Source organism: Diceros bicornis, chromosome 21 (assembly GCF_020826845.1).
Source record: "Diceros bicornis minor isolate mBicDic1 chromosome 21, mDicBic1.mat.cur, whole genome shotgun sequence".
NCBI lineage: Eukaryota > Metazoa > Chordata > Mammalia > Perissodactyla > Rhinocerotidae > Diceros > Diceros bicornis.
The window spans coordinates 21,865,751-21,885,927 of NC_080760.1; the positions used below are offsets into that span (position 1 = coordinate 21,865,751).

The window sequence follows — 20,177 nt, forward strand, 5'->3', positions numbered from 1 at the left end:
GATGCTTTGTTATAAATCCCTATTGCTTTTTCAAGCTGATTTTTTTTTGTGATGAAGGTTGTTAAATTATGAACATATGTTCTGGATGGTTTCTCTGGCTTACACTAAAAGAGATAGCCTGTTAAAGAATGCTGTTGTATCACCCAGTTCTTCCCTTGTTTAAGTTGTTTGCCTTTTGAGAATTTCTAATGTTATATAGAAAATATAGAAAAGACCCCATTTTAACTAAATATATGTGGAGAAAGACTGAGAAAGGAATTCTGTGAACATGATAATGCACTGAAACCTTCTGGAAATTGAGGGAGAACTAATAGTGCATAGAATATTGAATGGTTTTGCTGGTCTCTTCCTTTTAGGATCTCTGAACAATGTGAAGCAGCCTATTTTAGAGATTAAAAAAAATAGCTATTACACAGTATATATCGTAATTTAGCAAGTGAAAAGGAGGCTTTTAAAATTTGTTGGCATTTAAAATGTTTACTGATGATGAATATTTCTATGACCTTTTCTTTGAATATAGAATAACATATCTATTTTTTGTAAAATTTCACTTTTCCTCAGTGCAGTTCTGTTCAATTAACTAATTTGATATTTTTGTATTTAGTTTTTGGACTATTTTAAAATATGTAAAATTATATGAAATGTTATGATATTCTATAATAGGCTATTTATTTTAAGACACTGTTTTTTTAAAATTTAGTAATACATCACTTGAGTGTCAGTAATTTATGATAAAAAATAATCTGTATTGCATGTTATATTTAAATAAAAGAGGCAGTATGGCTTTCTTAAAAATTCCGTGACTGGAAGTTACCAGAGTTTTAGGATTTGTACTTGTCCTTTATAAATATTTTCCTTGTTTGATTTCTCTCTTTTTTTTAAAGCCAAGAATTTATGTGTTTTAAAGTATTAATATTAGGGCTGGGTGTATATTCACTTTAGAAATTGTGCTATTAACAGCATGGTATGGAATTAGTTTTAAAGTAGATGTTATTAGTTTTAAAATATGAGAATATCTATTTTTTTGAAGGAATTGTGTACATCCCTATCACCATGCTTTTGCTTTGGCTTCAAGTTTCTCTTATTGTTGGCATGCTTATAATTGCAATGCTCTCATTATTAAAAATCTGGAATTTTATGCTGCTGCAATTAAACATTACATTGTGAAGTTTTTAATGCCTCTGTAAAACCAGTCTTATTTAACATATTTTGATATTTTATCTAAAATTATCCAAAACTACCAATTAATCAATAAAGAATTTATTCTGTTTTAGGGGAAAAAACAATCCCTGTCTTTATATGTTCTTAACTTTTTAGTCTTCAAAAAACGACATTTTTTCACATATAGATCTATTGATCTTTGCAAATAATCAACTACTTGATTTACTTTTAAAATCAGTCAAAACCAGTTATACAAATAGGTATTATTTTAGAAGTATAAAGAGTGAAAATAAGTTTATATCAACTCACAATTAATGCCTCCACGTATGTTCAAATGAGGTACAATGGTCTTTTAACAATCTTATTCTGCTTAGATTCTTTAAAAAAATACAAGTACCGAGGCATCAACATTTCAGTTAACATTGAATCAGAAAGTAAGATGTAGACCAAAAAATCATTCTTGAAGAAAAAGATCATGGAAAAAGAATGACCTGAGTATGTCATCTGAAGATGTGATCTTACAACAACTTTAAAAATGTTTCAAAATAATGACCCTTTCAACTTCGCGGACACTAATGCTCTTGAGATTTGAAGCATCAGTTATATAACTATCACCTCCGGAAAGAACAGTTTTGGTTGTTATTACGTGAATAGTAATCATTTAATTGTTTGGACTAGTTGAAATGGAATGTTCAGTATTTGTATTGTGACATTAACTGTGATATTTAAACTGATCGAAAAATAACATCATAGGGACAATTAGATTATATTTTATTCTGAATTGCTTTCTAGGAGAAATTACTAAAATAGTAATATGCATCATTTGTAGACAAAATATTATGAAAAGGGGACCCATTCAAGGAGTTTTCTTGAGATTTTTCCTAGGTAACTAATCTTATTCCTAAATCTGCAATTCAACTTTCATCAGGTTTTCAGATGGTAGGGCAGTTTACTTCTATGACATATTAGCAATAAAAGGTTAAAAGATGAAAATCTCCCATAATAATTACTCCAAAAATGTTTCCAAGTTCAGCTTGTCAAAGGAGCAAAGATTTTAAAAACATCAATAATATTTTAAGTTATCATAAATCATTAAACCGGAGATTAATATAGATTGTTAAGTATTTTATTATCCAATGAATAATTGAAATTTATGAGTGAAAATCATTAGAATATTATAGACAAACTTTTTGTTGGAAACCATATAGCATGACCCTTATGTTTCAAACTGCAAGTTCTTAGCTTTTTCTCTTATCATTGTGGTTCTTGAGTACCATTTTAGTGCATAAAGGAGGTGGCAGGATAGCCTCTCTTTTCACAGCTAATGAAATGATTAAAGGTCCAGTAAGAAAAAAAAATCAATGTCTGCATCCTTTGGCAATCCACTTGATAGGTTTTGATGAAATCCCACTTTAACTTAAATTATCAAGTTTTCTTACCATAAACCCGTTTTTTCCTAAATTAAATTAATCAGGCTACAAAGATAATTGCTTTTGTCGCCAGTAAAAATGTCCTCAAGTACTAAATTCATTATGAAATCTAAATTTTGTGATCTTGTCTTTGGAAGCACACATAAATATTGGGATGCTAGAAGGTATATTTTTAACAGATTTCACTGCGTTTAGTAATCAATGGCTTTGAGCAATGTTCAAATGAACATGATAAAGATGACTATCTTTTGTGATAAAAATGTGGAAAAATGTACTTAGTATCATCTAAGCTTTCCATTTACTGATTTTTAGTAATCTTTCTTGTACAGTGAAGAAATATGTATTTTCCTCCAGATGTAATTATTTCTTTGTTTCTTTGTCACCAAATATGTGACAGTGAATTTGCTGTGCCGGCTGGCCACACAGGGGCATAATAGGACTGGAATTTATTCAGAAAAGATATTAAAAACAGTGTTTCTCTCCCTTCCATATACATATAATGAGATAAGCAGAATTTCATATTTAAAAGTAAGATTAAAAAAATTTAGTAGACCAAAGAATTTTGGATTTTTTGGTGTTTAATTTTAACTACAAGTACATTAACTGTATAATCTGGTTTGCCTGGACCAGTCCCAGTTTATGCCTTCTGTCCTCCACTAGTTATTATCAGTACCATTTTTCTCTCTCAAAAGTGGTTGACAGTGAATTACAGGGCTGCTCTAATTATAAAAATGAAATGTAAAACTTGACTTCACCTAGTGTAAATGGATTCTTTTCCACTGAAACATCCCCACAGTTCTAAAACATTAATATTATTTTAAATAAAATTTTATTTTGCAAAATGTGTTTAATTATTTAGTCTGGTAGTGTTTTTGATCAGAAGTATTTAGTCTTTTACATAGCATTTACTGTTGCTTTGGTTTACAATGAAGCCATCAATTTGTGTTCAAGATTTTTGGCACAGACACCTGTTATTCATCATGGCACATTAATGACTACTTTGACATTGAAAGAACAGCATGCTTACTTTTCATAGCTCTAAGAGTGCAATCTGCACAGCGTGCATTGTTTGGAGTTGGTGTGAGCACAGCGCAATCGATTTTTCATGATAGGAACATATTTCGTGAACAGCCTGTGTTCTGAAGTATAAAGCACCCAATAGTTTAATACACACACACATGCACACACATACATGCATATATTTATGAACATATATAAACCTTGTTAAATATATATAATAATTGTTATAAAACAATAATTATATGTTATAGACATAAAAGCCTATCTTAACAATTTGTCTCTTTATATTTCCAATGAAAATGACTTTTGATTCATAGATGTGTATCATTAATGTTTTTACCAGAGTATTTACTGTGGACCTTAGCTATATACCACAATTGTTAATATAGATACTTAATCTGATACTGATGTACAGTCTTCAAGAATTTTCTTTATTGAAAGAGCTTTTTATAAAGCTATTGCTTTCGTTGATGACTGACAAGTAAATGTTAACTAGACTTTTTTGTTATCAACTTCTATATGATCAGAAAGGCTCCTAGAAAACTCAAAGAAGATAATTACTGGTAAACTTCTTTCTGTTTAATTCTGGCACTATTCACTGAATAGTAAAATGGATATGTTTCATATGTGCTATGGGCTATCTTCATATCCATTTATGAATTACTTACAAAGATTCATATACCTAACAAAAGAATTCCTAGGGCTGATCCACAATTTGAATTTAGCTTCTGAATTTGGGAAGTTTTAACTATCTCAGAAACGTGTGTGAACACTTCTTTTTGGGCAAAATGGAAAAAGCCATTGCACTTTAAAATTGTAGTATCTTAAAACATGAGGGCTTTTTATTTTGCCTGGTGTTTTTCAAACTATACTTTTTGTTTGTTTATTTTTTTGTTTTTTAGCAAAGAACACTTCCTTCAGAATCTAAATCTGTAAACCAGGTAAAAGTGGAGCAGCTCTGGTTTAGAAAGTGGGACATGGGACCCACATTAGGGTCTAAGAAACACAATTTTCAGCTGCTAATTTAAATAAAACTCAGGACTTCTCACTTAAACTTGTTTAAACTTTCCATCTCATTTTGTGACCTTTGAAATGTCAGAGCTAGACGTAATAGAAAATGGCAAGAAGAGCTGCCATGTTTAATTAAACATTGATTTGCGCCTGACTTTTCTACAACTGTTATGGTAGCTTTACATTGTGTAGTGTTGAACACAGGAGTTGTGTTCATATTTTGGGTCTGCTACTTACTGGCTATGTGATATTTGTAGTGTCATTATACTGTGAGCTTCTTGATTTAGGGACTATATGTTGATTAACCTCTGAATTCCCGATCTTATCATATCCCTCATGCTTCTTTCCAGTCAATACCGGCTCCCCTCAGGGTCCAGAACCAAATATTGTTCTGGGGTTTTTTGCCTAGTATAGATTAGCTTTGTCTGTTCTAAAACTTCAGGTACTTGAAATCATATAGAACATACTCTTTTTTTTTTTTTTTTTTTGTGAGGAGATCAGCCCTGTGCTAACATCCGCCAATCCTCCTCTTTTTTTGCTGAGGAAGACGGCCCTGGGCTAACATCTGTGCCCATCTTCCTCCACTTTATATGGGACGCCGCCACAGCATGGCTTGCCAAGCAGTGCGTCGGTGCGCGCCCGGGATCCGAACCAGCGAACCCCGGGCCGCCGCAGCGGAATGCGCGCACTTAACCGCTTGCGCCACCGGGCCGGCCCCAGAACATACTCTTTTATAAAAGACTTATAATCAGCATAATTTTTAAAAATTCATCCATATTGTTGCATGTATGAGTAGTTTCCCTTTTATTGCTGAGTAATATTCCATTTTATGAATATACCACACTCTCATATACAATCAGTCATTTTGTGGACGTATATTTTTATTTCTCTTGGATGAATACCTACAATAGGAAATCATGGGTCACAGGGTAGGTGTGTGTAGTCAGACCATTTTATTTTATTTATTTGTTTTTTTGTGAGGGAGATCAGCCCTGAGCTACCATCCTATACTGATCCTCCTCTTTTTTTTTATTGCTGAGGAAGATTGGCCCTGAGCTAACTTCTGTGCCCATCTTCCTCTACTTTATATGGGACGCTGCCACAGCATGGCGTGATAAGCGGTGTGTAGGTGCACGCCTGGGATCCCAACCCGCGAACCCCGGGCTGCCAAAGCGGAGCACCCGCACTTAACCACTTGATCCACTGGGCCAGCCCCAGTCAGACCGTTTTAAAAAAGAGTTGTACGTTTTAAACTCCCACCAAATATGTTTGAGAGTTCAGGTGGTTCCACACACTTTCCAAGATTTGATGATATAAGTCATTTTACGTTTTGTCATTTTGGTGAGTTTATAATGGCATCTCGTTATGATATTATTTTGTGTTTGCCTGATGACTAACAGTGTCAAGCACTTTTTCATGTGCTCATTGGCCATTTGTACATCTTCCTTTGTCAAGTGTCTTTTCAAATTAAAAAAAAAATTAGGTTTTTGTTTTTATAAGTGAGTTGTATACGTTCCTTGTCTATCCTGGATAGCAGTCATTTGTCAGATATATACTTCGTCAGTATTTTTTCCCAGTCTCTGGCTTGCCTGTTTATTTTCTTAACAGTGCCTTTAGATGAGCAGAAGTTTTAATTTTGATGAAATCTAATTTATCAATTTTTTTCTCTTACGGTTTTTGTTTTCTGTATGCTGTCTAAAAATCCTTTGCCAGTCTCTAACTCATGAAACTGTCCTCCTTTGTATCTTCCAGAAACTTTAGAGTTGTGGCTTTTCAGTTTAGGTATACAATCTATCACATTAATTTTTGTGTATATAGTGTGAGGTAGAGGTCAAGATTCATGTTTTTCCAGATGAATATCCAGTGTTTCATCAGTGTTTGCTGAAAAGACTTAACGACTTCTACTTTCAATTGGATTGCTTTGTCACCTTTGTAGAGAATTAAACAATTGTATAGGTGTGGTTAAATTTCTGGGCTATCCTTTTCCATTGAGCTATTTGTCTATCTTTATGCAATACCCCAGTAGTAATCTTGAAGTTAGATAATGTAAGTTCTCCACCTTTATTCTTTTTTAAGATATGCTGAATATTCTAGGTCCTTTGCATTTTCATATATGTATTATAATCAGCTTGTTAATTTTGATGTAAAAGTTTGCTAGTATTAAGTCTGAGATTGCTTTGTATTTCTGTAGATTGATTTGGGGAGAATTAACATCTTAACAACATTGAGTCTTCCAGTGGTATATCTCTTCATTTATTTAGGTCTTCTTTAATTTATCTAAGAATGTTTTATAGTTTTAAGGGTAGAGGTCTTGAATGACTTTTGTTAATTTTTTCATACGCATTTAAATTTTTTTATCTTACTATAAATGGAATTATTTTTTAAATTTTAGTTTCTAGTTGTTTTCTGCTAGTATGTAAATATTTAATTTATTTTTAATATTATCATTGTATCTTTTGACCTTGCCAAATTTACTTACTAGTTCTAATAGTTGTCTTGTAGATTTGTTATGATATCCTGTGTAAACAATCATGTCTTCTGTAAATTGAGACGGTTATACTTCTTTTCCAATATTTATACTTTTTATTTCTTTTTCTTGTCTTATTATAATGCTTAGGACCAATAGTACAATGTTAAACAGAAGTTGTGAGAGTCCATTGGTTTATTAACAGTTTTTAAAAAAGTCGTGAATGAGTTTGCGTTTTGTGAAATGCTTTTTCTGCAGTTATTTTTAAATGATCGTGATTCTTGTCCCTTATTCCATTAGTATTGCTAATTATATTAGTTGAGTTTTGAATATTAACTCAACTTTGCATTTCTGGATTAAATCCCACTTGGTTGTGGGATATTATCTATTTTGTATATTGCTGGTTTAGATTTTATACTATTTTGATAAGGATTTTTTCATCTGTGTTCATGAGAGCAATTGTGTCATTTTCTTTTATTGAAAAGTCATTGACAGATTTTGGCGTTAGGGTTTTTCTACCTCATAACACTAGTTGAGATTTTTTTACTTCTACTCTATTTTGTCAACAATTGGTGTAAGATTGGTGTTATTTCTTCCTTAAATATGTGATAGAATTCACCAGTGAAACCATTTGGATGTGAAGTTTTCTTTGTGTGAAAGTTTTGATAAAGAATTCTATTTCTTTTAGGTAAATAGGGCTATTTAGATTTTCTTTAATCTTTGTTGTGGTAAGTTGTGTTTTTCAAGAAATTGGCCATTTTATCTAAGTTGATTAATTTGTTGTTATAAATTTTATAATTTTCCTTTTTTTTTAATGTCTGTGGAATCTATAGTGATAATCCTTCTTTTTGATATTGGTATTTTGTAATTTGTGATCTTTCTCTTGTTTGCTTGATCAGTTTACATAGGAGTTTATCTATATATTATTTTTTAGCTTTGTTGATTTTCTCTATTGTTTGTCTACTATTTCACTGACTACTATTCTTATCTTATTCTTTGTCTTACCATTTTAATTGTTTTTCTTCCTGAAGATCCAAGTTTCCATTTGATATACCTTTCCTCAGCCTGGAGAACTTCCTTTAGCATTTCTTGAAGTGCAGCTATCCACTTCCATTTACTCTTATCTGAAAAAGAATCTTTATTTAGTCTTCATTATTTGTGAATATTTTTGCTGGATATAGGATTCTGTGTTGACCATCTTTTTTTGTTTTTAAATTTTTGCAGTTTAAAGAGGCTTCCATAGTTTCTGATGAAAAGCAAGAAATTTATGGTGACAAGTCAGTGGTACTTTAAATTGTTGTTCTTTGTACTTAACGTGTTGTTTTTCTCAGCTGGCTTTCAAAATTTTCTGCTAATTTTTAGCAGTTTTGCTGCGATGTCCCTATATATGGTTTTTTTTTTTTTTTTTTTTTTGGTGAGGAAGATCAGCCCTGAGCTGACATCTGTGCTAATCCTCCTCTTTTTGCTGAGGAAGACTGGCTCTGAGCTAACATCTATTGCCAATCCTCCTCCTTTTTTTTTCCCCAAAGCCCCAGTAGATAGTTGTATGTCCTAGTTGCACATCCTTTTAGTTGCTGTATGTGGGACGCAGCCTCAGCATGGCCAGAGAAGCGGTGCGTCGGTGCGCGCCCGGGATCCGAACCCGGGCCGCCAGTAGTAGGGCGCGCGCACTTAACTGCTAAGCCACGGGGCCGGCCTATGTGGTTTTTATTGTATTTATCTTCTTTGGGTTTGCTCTGTTTCTTAAGTCTGTAAATTTATATATTTTACCTAATTTGATAGGTTCTAGCATTTTTTTCTATCCCCCTTTCTCTCTCTTTTCCTTCTGATTCCTCAATTATTTATATATTAGGCCTTTTATAAATGATACCAGAAATTCTTGTAATTTTTTCAATTTTTCTCTTTTCTTCAGATTAAGTAATTTTTAAATTCATTGATTCTTTCTTTCATAATCTGCTATCAGTTAAAAAGCTTATGTAGGGAATTTTTTATTTCAGACACATACTTTTTTTGTTCTAAAATTTCCATTTGGTTATTTTTTATAGTCACTATTTCTCTGTCAAGATTTCCTAACTTTTCACTCATTATGAGCATATTACCTTTACTTCCTTTAAAATAGTTATTATAGTAGCCTTAAAATCCTTTTCTGCTAATTTTTAACATCTGGATTATCTCTCAGTCAGTCTCCATTGATTGTTTTTTCTCTTGGGTATGGATCATATTTTCTTATTTCTTAATATATCAAGTAATTTTTAATTATATCTTGGACATGGTTAACAATACTTTATATAGACTCTGAAATCTGTTCTGAAGAGTGCTGATTATTTTTAAAGCAGGAAGTTAACTTGGCTGAGCTTGAGCTACAGACTTTGTTTCCTTTGAGGTACAGCCGCTGAAATTTTAGTTTAATTATTTTAATTTTAGCTTAGCTGATTGAAGTCTTCCTGTGCTTGCATAAGATTTGGGCAGTGTTTATTATACTCAGAATTTTATTTTTCCTTTCTGTAGCTTTCTTTTTGTCATTTGTCTCACTTTCCACCTTTTGTATTTGCTCAAAGTCTTTCCTTTCGTTTTCAAGATCGTAAGACTCTGAGTTTTCTAACATAGATTTAGCCTCCAGGCATTGACTGGATTTGGCAAAAAGTCATAAAATTGGGAAACTCACCCAGTGTCATTCCCTTTTTCCAAATGTCAATTGTACCCTAGCGTCTGTCTTCTTTTCGGTATTCTCTAGGGCCTTCAATTAGTTTGTTGTTTATATTTTGTCCAGAACTTATTATCTTTGGGAGGGTTAGTTCGATGGGAGCTGTTGGGCCATTATCAAAAGAAGAATCTGTTCGTTAATATTTTAAATTGTGTTTGTTAAACACTATGCTGGCAGAAATTATGTCTGTAGCTTCTTTTGTAGTCTCAACTTCATTCTCTGTAAGTTGTTGTGCTTTTCCAAATGTCATTGGATAGCCAGCTGTCCAATGGCTGTTTGGGAACCTCATGTTCTAATTAAATTCTGTGTATCATCTGAATATATAGAGAATATGTAACTTTTAAATATTCTTTATTTACCACTACTTTATCTACGTTCTAATAAATATTGCTAATGGTAAAATATGAGCAACATGTGCACAGGCTTTCTTCACGGAAAACGCAAGATTGATGTAACTGATCTAAGTATAAGAGAAAATGTCTGATAAGATATAATGAAGAGACAAAAGCTATCATATTTATTATTCACCTTTTAGTTGGATGGGCATCCATTTCAAAGATAATTTCACAGGAAAATTTTAAAGGAAATTTGATAATGTTTGTGATGAGAATGAGTAGGCTAAAGAAAAAATTCCACTTTCTGAGAGTAGTCACCAATTGATTCTTCAACTGGTATCGATCACAGTATAAGAAATAAACAGTGTGTGCTGAAAATTTGATGATAATTATTTGTAATCATGGCCCATCTTTTAAATTAATAGATTCTCCAATGCCACAATGTATTTTTTGCAATGAATTTCTGACATTAGTTCTTTGGGTTTTGCTGGTTATATCTTAATAATTGAAACAAAATTTGGTGAAATAGGATACATTACCTTTTCTCAAGAAATTAAACAGCTGTTATAAAACTATTTGCACAAAATGTAAATCTGGTGATGAAAATACACTTAGACCAATGTGTGCTTCAAAGAATATTACTGTATTTCCCATGAAGCCCACAGAGCTAAGGAAATGCTTATTATATCCTTTACCACTGGATTACAACAAATATATAGATGAGCAGTTTCCATGAAAAGTGGTACTGCAATTTGATAATACAGTCCAAAGATTATATGGAATTCTTCACCTGCATGAGCATATGAATCTTTTAATTTTCTCTTTCTAATAATTTTTGTTCATGTTGGCTTATGTAAAGAAGATTCATTACTCTATAAAGTGCATCGTATATTAGTTTACTATTATGACAAGCTTAGTGGGTTAAAACAATATCTGTTTTTTATCCTGGAGTTTTATAGGTCAGAAGTCCAGGCAGGCTAATCTTGAGTTCTCTGCTTAGGGTCTCATAAGGTTGAATCAAAGTGTTGCACAGCCTGGGCTTTTAACTGGAAGGTCATGGGAAGAATCCACTTCCAAGTTCATTAAGATTGTTGGCAGAACCCAGTTCTTTGTGGTTGTAGACTGAGGTCTGTGTTTCCTTGCTAGCTGTCAGCTGGGGGCTGCTCTCAGCTTCTAGAAGCCTCTTGCATTCCTTGGTTCATGGTTATATTTTAATTTTCTAACTTTTATTTTTATATAGTAATTCTTTTTTAAACGGAGATGCAATTGACATATAACATTGTATTAGTTGTAGGAATACAACATAATATATCATATATATATGATATATTGTATTCCTACAATATATCATATTATGATATATATATATATCAAAACATTATGTTGTATTACTACATACATACATGATCATACATGATTACTAAAATAAGTTAACATCCATCACCACACAGTTCCAAATTTTTTTATCTTGTAATGAGAACTTTTTAAGATTTACTCTCTTAGCAACTTTCAAATATAGAATACAGTATTGTTAACTATAGTAACCACACTGTACATTACATCCGTAGTATTTATTTATTTATTTATTTATTTTTATAATTTTATTTATTTTTTTCCCCCCAAAGCCCCAGTGGATAGTTGTTTGTCATAGCTGCACATCCTTCTATTTGTTGTATGTGGGACGCGGCCTCAGCGTGGCCGGAGAAGCGGTGCGTCAGTGCGCGCCCAGGATCCGAACCCGGGCCGCCAGCAGCGGAGCGTGCGCACCTAACTCCTAAGCCACGGGGCTGGCCCCTTATTTATCTCATAACTGCAAATTTGTACCTTTTGACCACCTTTACCCATTCCCCTCCCCCACCTCTGACACCCACCCATTTCTTCTCATATCTATGAGTTCATGTTTTTTCCTCTTTTTTAGATTCACATATAAGTGAGATCATACAGTATTTGTCTTTCTTTGTCTGACTTATTTCACTTAGCATAATGCCCTCAAGGTCCATCCATGTTGTTGTAAGTGGTAGAATTTCCTTCTTTTTTGTTACCGAATAATATTCCATTGTGTATGTGTATGTGTATCACATATATATTATATATATCTATATCTATATATATCACATTTTCTTTATCCACTCATCCATCGGTTGACACTTAGGTTGCTTCTGTCTTGGCTATTGTAAATAATGCTGCAGTGAACATGGGGGTGTGGATATGTTTTCAAGTTAGTGTTTTCATTTCCTTCGGATAAATACTCAGAAGTGGAATTGCTAGATCATACAGTAGTTCTATTTTTAACTTTTTGAGGAACCTCCATACTGTTTTCCATAACAGCTGAACCAATTTATGTTCCCACCAACAGTACACAAGGGTTTCCTTTTCTCCACATCCTCAGCAACACTTGTTCTTTCTTGTGTTTTATTTTATTTTATGATTTTATTTATTTATTTATTTTTTCCCCCAAAGCCCCAGTAGATAGTTGTATGTCATAGCTGCGCATCCCTCTAGTTGCTGTATGTGGGATGCGGCCCCAGCATGGCCGGAGAAGCGGTGCTTCAGTGCGCGCCCGGGATCCGAACCTGGGCCGCCAGCAGTGGAGCACGTGCCCCTAACCGCTAAGCCACAGCGCCGGCCGGTTTCTTGTGTTTTAATAATAGCCCTTCTACCAGGTGTAAGGTGATAGCTCTTTATGGTTTTGATTTGCATTTCCCTGATGATTAGTGATGTTAAGCACACTGTGTGGACCTGTTGGCCATTTGTTGTCTTCTTTGGAAAAATGTCTATTCAGATCCTCTGCCCATTTTTTAATTGGATTCTGTATATTTTTGTCACTGAGTTGTATGACTTCTTTATATATTTTGGATATTAACACCTTATCAGATATATGATTTGAAAATATTTTCTCCCATTCCATAGGCTGCCTTTTCATTTTGTTGATGGTTTCCATTGTTGTACAGAAGCTTTAGTTTGATGTAGTCCCACTTGTTTATTTTTGCTTTCATTGCTTTTGCTTTTGTTGTCAAATCCGAAAAGTCATCACCAAGATTGATGTCAAGGAGCTTACCACCTGTGTTTTCTTCTAGGAGTTTTATGGTTTCAGGTCTTACGTTCAAGTCTATAATCCGTTTGAGTTGATTTTTGTGTACAATGTAAGATAGTGGTCCAGTTTCATTCTTTTGTATGTGGCTGTCCAGTTTTCCCAACACTATTTATTGAAGAGACTACTCTTTCCCCATTGCATATTCTTGGCTCCTTTGTCATAAATTAATTGACTAAATATGCATAGGTTTATTTCTGGGCTGTACGTTCTGTTCCATTAATCTGTGTGTCTGTTTTTATGCCAATGCCATACTCTTTTGATTACTATAGCTTTGTAATACAGTTTGAAATCAGGATGCGTGATGCCCCCAGCTTTGTTCTTTCTCAAGATTGCTTTGGTTATTCGGGGGTCTTTGGTGGTTTTATGCAAATTTTAGGATTGTTTGTTCTACTTCTGTAGAAAATGCCATTGGAATTTTGATAGGCTTGCGTTGAATCTGTAGATGGCTTTAGGTAGTGTGGACATTTTAACAATGTTACTTCTTCCATTCCATGAGCAGAGCATGTCTTTCCATTTATTTGTGTCTCTTTCAATTTCTTTTATCAGTGTTTTATAGTTTCAAATGTATAGGTCTTTCACTTCTGTGGTCAAATTTATTCCTAGGTATTTTATTCTTTTTGATGCAATTGTAAATGGGATTTTCTTCTTAATTTCTCTTTTTGATAGTTTGTTACTAGTGTATAGAAATGGAACTGATTTTTGAATATTGATTTTCTATGCTGCAACTTTGCTGAATTTGTTTATTATTTCTAACAGTTTTTTGGTGGAGTCTTTAGGATTTTCTATATATAATATCATGCCTTCTGCAAATAGAGGCAATTTTACTTCTTTCTTTCCAATTTGGATGCCTTTATTTCTTTTTCTTGCCTAATTGCTCGGACTAGGACTTCCAGTACAATGTTGAATAAAAGTGGCAGGAGTAGGCTTCATTTTCTTTTTTCTAATCTGAGAGGAAAAGCTTTCAGTTTTTCACTGTCAGTTGTGGTGTTAGCTGTGGGCTTGTCGTTTATGGCCTTTATTATGTTGAGGTATGTTCTCTCTATACTCACTTTCTTGAGAGTTTTTGTCATGAAATCGGTGTTGTACTTTGTCCAATGCTTTCCTCCATCTGTTGAGATGATTGTATGTTTTTTATTCTTCATTTTGTTAATGTGTTGTATCGTTTTGATTGGTTTGTAGATGTCGAACCATCCTTGCATCCCTGGAATAAATCCTGCTTGATCATGGTGTATGATCTTTGTAATGTATTGTTGAATTCAGTTTGCTAATACTTTGTTGAGGATTTTTGCTTGTATGCTCATCAGGGATATTGGCTTGTAATTTTCTTTTCTTATGGTCTCAAATTTTCTATATTCCTATTAATTTTTGTCTTCTTTCTATCATTTACTGAGAAAAGAGTGTTAAAAATCCATCTATGATTGTATATTTGTCTGTTTCTTATTTTAGTCTACCATTTTTTGTTTCATGTATTTTGTTGCTCTGTTAATTGGATACATAAATTTTATAATTATTATGGTTTTTTATAAATATAACCTTTATTGTTGTGAAATTTCCCTGTTTAACTTGGGTAATGTTTTTTTCTTGGATTATATTTTGTCTAATATTATTGTAGCTGTGCTGGCTTTGTTATGATGAGTATTTGTGTAGAATATCCTTTCCCATTTTTTAACCTATTGGTTTCCTTATATATAAAGGGGTGTGTGTGTGTGTGTGTATGTGTATGTATGTATTTGAAACAGCATATGAGAGCATCCTGATTTTTCTCTAGTCTCACTGCTTTTTGATTGGATTGCTCAATCCATGTACATTTCATGTAATTACTGATGTAGTGGGACTTTATCAGCTTGCTGTTTTCTTTCTCTCTTTTTTTCCATTGGTTCATTTATTTTTTTGTATCCTTTGATTTGATTTATTAATAAGTTTTTGGCATTTCATTTTATCTCCTCTAATAGGTTTTTAAATGTAACTTTTTTGGGGGTGGAGGAAGATCAGCCCTGAGATAACGTCCAATGCCAATCCTCCTCTTTTTGCTGAGGAGGATTGGCCCTGGGCTAACATCCATGACCATCTTCCTCTACTTTTTATGGGATGCTGCCACAGCATGGCTTGACAAGCGGTGCGTCGGTGCACGCTTGGGGTCCAAACCTGCGAACCCTCGGCCGCTGAAGTGGAGCACACGCACTTAACCGCTATGCCCCCTGGCCGGCCCCATAACTGTAACTTTTTTTAAAGTGTTGATTTTGGGGTTATAATATGCATTCTTAATTTGTAATTCTACCATGAATTGATATTATAACATTCATATGCCATAAATAAATGTTGTGACAGTATAATTTCATTTTTACCTTCCTTGCCCTTTGTACTATTATCATTATATATTTTACTCTATGCAAATATTATAAACTTTAGCATACAGTATTGTTAATTTTGCATTAAATTATCAACTTTTTTGATTTGCAAAAAGAGCCTTTTATAATTACCTACATATTTACTGGTTTTCATTCTCTTCATTCCTCTCTCCAGATATAGGCCTCTTTTTGGCTTCTACCTGAAGAACTTCTATTAGTATTTTATGTTGATTGCGTCTACTAGTGTTGAATTCTTTCAGCCTTGTAGGTTAAAAAAATCTTTATTTTTGCTTTCATTTCTTGGAAGTGTATTTAATTACAGATTAGATATAGATTTAGGTGAATTTTTTTTTCTTTCAGCACTTAAAATATGTCATTCAGTTGTCTTCTGGCCTCCACTTTTGTGGAGAGAAGTCAGTTGTAATTTTTATTGTTTTTATCCTGTAGGTATTGTGTCCTTTTTCTCTGGTTGCCTTTAATATATCTCTTTGTCTTTTGTTTTCAGCAATTTGAATTTGAAGTATTTAGGTGTGTTTTTCTTTATATTTATTCTCATTGTGGTTCACTGAGTTGCTTGGATTTATGGGTTGATATTAGTCATCAATTTTGAAAAACGTTGATCATTATCTCTTTAAATATTTCCTCTGCCCCAGCTGTTTCCCCCTTCCCTCTATGACTCCAATTGCATATATGTTGGACTGTTTGATATTGCCCACCAATCTCACATGCTCTGTTCTGTTTTCTTCATTTTTTCTCTTCCTGTGCTCAGTCTGTACTTTCTGATAATGTGTTTTGAGTTCACTCTCTACTATTTTTATTCCATTCTGTTGTTAAACATGTGCAATGTATTCCAAACCTCTCTTCATGCAACTTCTCTTCATGCAACTTTATTGCATGTTTCAGTTCTAGAATTGACGCTTGGCTTGTTTTTTTTTCAAGCTTCCATTAATCTGCTGAAATTTCCCCTGTGTTTCCCTACCATATCCACCTCTCCACTAAATTCTTTGACATATTCATTGTAGTTATCTTGAAGTTCCTGTCTGCTAATTGCAATATCCTGGTCGTCTGTAGGACTGCTGTTGACTTTTAGTTCTTTTGGTTATGGATTCATTTTCTTGCCTCTTTGCATGTCTTTTAATACTTCATTGTATGCTGAACATTATAAATGACACATTATGGAGATTCTACATTATGTTTTCATCTAAAGAATGCTTATTTTTTTGGTCAGGCTGTTAAATTAAGGAGGATCACCTTGATCTTGTCAGAGCTTGGTCTTAGGCTTGCTTGGACAGTCCTGTTTACTTTTTACCTTTGTCATAGGGCACAGCTCTTACTCCTAGGGTATGGTTTCTTACTCTTAATGCATGACCTTTCTGGGGTCTCAACTGAATGTCTTGAGATTTTCACAAATATCTCTCCAAGCCTGCTTGATCAGAGAGTTTCATAATACTATGTGACTACTGAAATTTCTCTTCATCTCTCAGGCCTCAGCTGGTGCAGTCTCCCAGGCTCCAGAAAGGCTGCCATTTGTATAGCTTGGGATATGGGCAGGAATTTGAGTAAAAACTCTATGCTTATTTCTGGAGTTTCTTCTTAGTTCCCTTCTCTCTAGTAACTTGCATCACAAGTTCCCACTGCATTAGCAAACTTGAATTCTAATCTCTGTTTTTAACAACAGACTGTTTCTTATGCTCTGTAAGCCCTGTGCTGTCTGCCTAGGCTCAAATTCCTCATGCTACAGTTGTGAAATTGTTTCTAGGGAGAAGCCTAGTGTGAAGCTTACATTATATGCTTTTTCTTTCTCAAGACTCTCCACCTTGTGTCGTGTCCAGTGCTTTAAAGTGATTGTTTTATCTATTCTGCCCAGTTTTGTAGTTGTTTATGGCAGTAAGGAAAACCTTATACTAGCTATTTAGGGACCTGTTAATTATTTTATAATAATTTAATAATCACACATGAAGCTACCATCCCAAACAAAAGCTGGAACCTTGACGATAATTTACATCTAACCATTTTCTTACCTCATCCCATTTCCCTGTCTCCTCTAGTTTGTGGCAGTTATTATATTGAACCCATGTTCATCATTCCTTTGCTTTCCTTTTTTATATGTTTCTTATATATGTATGTATTCCTAAAAAGCATTAGTTTTATCTGTATCTTTGTGAAACTTTATTGTTCAGTTTTTTCCACTTAATTTTACATTGCAACATATTGTTATGGGTTGTGGTAGTTCATTTATTTTGACTGCTGTATGCTATTCCATAGTGTGACTATATCACAATTTTTAATCCACTCTCCCACTGATGGGCATTTGGATTGTTTCTAAATTTTTGCTATTGTGAAAATGCTTCTAAGAACATTCTTGTATATATCTCCTGTTGTACATACGTAGGAGTTGCTCTTAAATATATTCCATTCATATGTTCAACTTTAAGAGATAATGCCAAAGTATTTTCACCAAGTTTTTTAGGCAGTGACAGTTCAATGCATTCATAAGTGGGAATGAAATGATTCAAGAGCAAAACCTTAATAAAAAAAGTTGAACAATCTTAACCATAGCTGCTGCTGGGAGGTGCATGTGTTAATTTGACAAAAACAATTATAGAATAAGTGTATTTTAAACAAGTATGCTCATACCAGAAGTTTGTTTCTTCCCTCCTTTCTCTCCCTCCCTCCCTCTCTTCCTCCCTTCCTTTATCCTTCCTTCCTTTCCCCCATCCTTCCTTTCTTTCCTCTGTCCTCCCTCCCTCCCTCCCTCCCTTCTTTCCCTCCTTCCTTCTTTCAACTAGGTATAAAACTTCCCTATATCAGTGAAGGAAATAGGCAGGAGTACCAGGTGTAGCATAGGCCTTAAAAAATACAAGGTCTGGTCCTGGCCCTGTGGTGTAGCGGTTAAGTGCACGCACTCCGCTTCGGTGGCCTTGGGTTCACAGGTTCGGATCCCAGGCGCGGACCAACGCAGCGCTTGTCAAGCCGTGCTGTGGCAGAGTCCCATATAAAATGGAGGAAGATGGGCAGGGATGTTAGCCCAGGGCTAATCTTCCTCACAAAGAAAAGAAACTAAACCAAAACACAGGGTCTAGCATTTTCATGGATAACGTCTCCAGATTGCTGAGAAAAACTGCATTGTCTGTAGTAATATTAAATTAGGCTATCTGGGCTCATCTAGGTCCTTAATGCTGTTTCTTGGGAATTATTTATTCTCAATCAGTTACCACAATTTCTCCCTCCTCTACACACTCCTCTATCAGGAAATGAATTTCTTCTTGATTTTTATCTCTAGAAACAATAAATGCTAAATCTCTAAAATTTGTTTCCACATCTGAAATTGTTGCCTTCTTTCTTACTAACTCTGAAGAATGTTTCCTTACTTTTTTCTCCCTCATACATGATGCTACTTTATGAATTGTCTCTTTTATTTGGTGTTTATCGTTAAACACTGAAAAAGCTAGACTTTACAATTTTCTCTTGGTATAAATCTCCATTATCAGCAACAAGATGCAAGCAAGTGAATCAGAGTAAGATTTTTAATCCTCACAGCCTGATGGTGTTCTATCTCATTGCCTCTAGCTGCAGAAATGCAGGTGAGCCTTATTACCCCAATCAGCTAGACATCTTCATCAAATCTTACAGATGGTTCAGATGTTTCAGAAGTCTCAGCATCTGTTTAAAATTCTCAAACTGCTTTCACCAAATTTGTTTGAATCCTATTTGTGGTTACACTTGATTATACATCTGCAGACATTTGAGGATTGGCATTAAGAAATAGCTTTATGTCTTATTGGATGCTAACATTACTTATAGTACAGCTATAATTGAAGTGGAAAATAAACAAAAACAAAGCCAAAAAATGTATGAGATTAGGGTAGTCAAAGAAATAGAGCTTAACTTCGTTTTTTTTTTTATTTATTCGTTTATTTTTTCCCCCAAAGCCCCAGCAGATAGCCGTATGTCAGTTGCACATCCTTCTAGCTGCTGCATGTGGGACGCGGCCCCAGCATGGCCGGAGAAGTGGCGCGTCAGTGCGCGCCCGGGACCCAAACCCAGGCCGCCAGCAGCGGAGCGCGCGCACTGAACCGCTAAGCCATGAGGCCGGCCCTTAACTTCATTTTATGTGGGTTCATATAAATCTTGCATATTAAACATAATCCTGGTTTTCTGTTGACTTTCATTATACTTTCATTTGATAATGGAATAATGCTTTTTGACTTCCTTCACCCGTCAAGTGAAAAAAAGAACATAGATGTGGTTTTTGTTTTTATTTTTTTAAAAAGAAAAATAAGCATAGAAAAAAGAATTGAAGAAAATCTACCAAAATATTGACAGCAAATGCCTTGGGTTTTATAATTTTAAACATAACTATAAAATAAATAATGTGACAATAAGTTTTATGAAAATTAAATTAGCTAAATTATGTAAAGCACTTAGAATATAGCCTGACAAATAATAAACACTAAGTAAATAATAATAATTGTTATTAATTATATCTTTTTTTCTATTCAGAATTTCACTCTGAAAGATTCCCTGAAGTCCAATTACTAGGTCAAAGCTATCAACTTTCTAAGGCTCCTATTATTGCCAAATTGCTTTCCTAAAATGTTAAGCTA

The 20,177-nt window shown here is 33.9% G+C and overlaps 1 protein-coding gene across 8 annotated transcripts in view; it reads left to right on the forward strand.

Annotated features, from left to right (window-relative positions):
- The window catches only part of RIMS2 (regulating synaptic membrane exocytosis 2), a 618,814-nt gene that overhangs the window by 244,396 nt on the left and 354,241 nt on the right, over positions 1-20,177 (forward strand). The gene's annotated exons all lie outside the window — the stretch shown is intronic.